Source organism: Corapipo altera, unplaced genomic scaffold (assembly GCF_003945725.1).
Source record: "Corapipo altera isolate COAL_440 unplaced genomic scaffold, ASM394572v1 57994, whole genome shotgun sequence".
In the NCBI taxonomy this organism is placed as follows: domain Eukaryota; kingdom Metazoa; phylum Chordata; class Aves; order Passeriformes; family Pipridae; genus Corapipo; species Corapipo altera.
The window spans coordinates 1-843 of record NW_020887208.1 but is presented as its reverse complement, the minus strand read 5'-3'; positions in this window follow the sequence as shown (position 1 = coordinate 843).

The following is an 843-nucleotide window of genomic DNA, read 5'->3' as shown; positions in this document are numbered from 1 at the left end:
ATCCCCAAAACTGCTCTGAATTCCATGAGTAGGGAAGACAAGGAAGAACCAAACCCCATAAATCCCCAATCTGCTCTTGATTCCTTGAGTAGGGAGAGTGGGCAATGTCAGGGAAGACCCAAACCCCATAAATCCCCCAAACTGCTCTGAATTCCTTGAGTAGGGAAAGTGGGAAATACCAGGGAAGAACCAAACCCCATAAATCCCATAAATCCCCCAAACTGCTCTGAATTCCTTGAGTAGAGAAGACAAGGAAGACCCAAACCCCATAAATCCCAGGGGTGAAGGTGCCTCCTCTTCGACCACCAACACTCGGCACCACGAGAGCTTTTGGGGTTTGTTGAGTTGCTCTGAACCCCAAAAAAACCCCCAATTTCCGCTTTGGGGACCCCCTTTCTCACAGAATTCCTCTCTCCCCCCGCAGTCTGTGGGAAGCTCCGAGCGGACGTCGCGTTCCTGGTGGACGAGTCCTCGAGCATCGGGCGGAGCAACTTCCACAAAGTCAAGGATTTCCTGTTCCGGGTCGTTTCCTACTTCCCAAAGATCGGCCCCCAAGGGACACAGGCAAGAACTTGGTTTTATTCCCTTTTCCTGAGGGGGTTTTCCCGCTGGATATTCTGAATATTCCCCCTTGTTTTGCTCATCCCTCTGCTCACAGGTTGTGGGCCACAAAGTCCAAGTGCTCCAAAGACACCAAAAAAAAGACAGGAATTAAAATCCCTGTTTTCCTGGAGGTGTTTTCCTGCTGAATATTCTGAATATTCTCCCTTTTTGCTCACTCCTGTAAGTCCAAGTGCTCCAAAGACACCCAAAAAAGACAGGAATTAAAATCTCTTTTTTCCT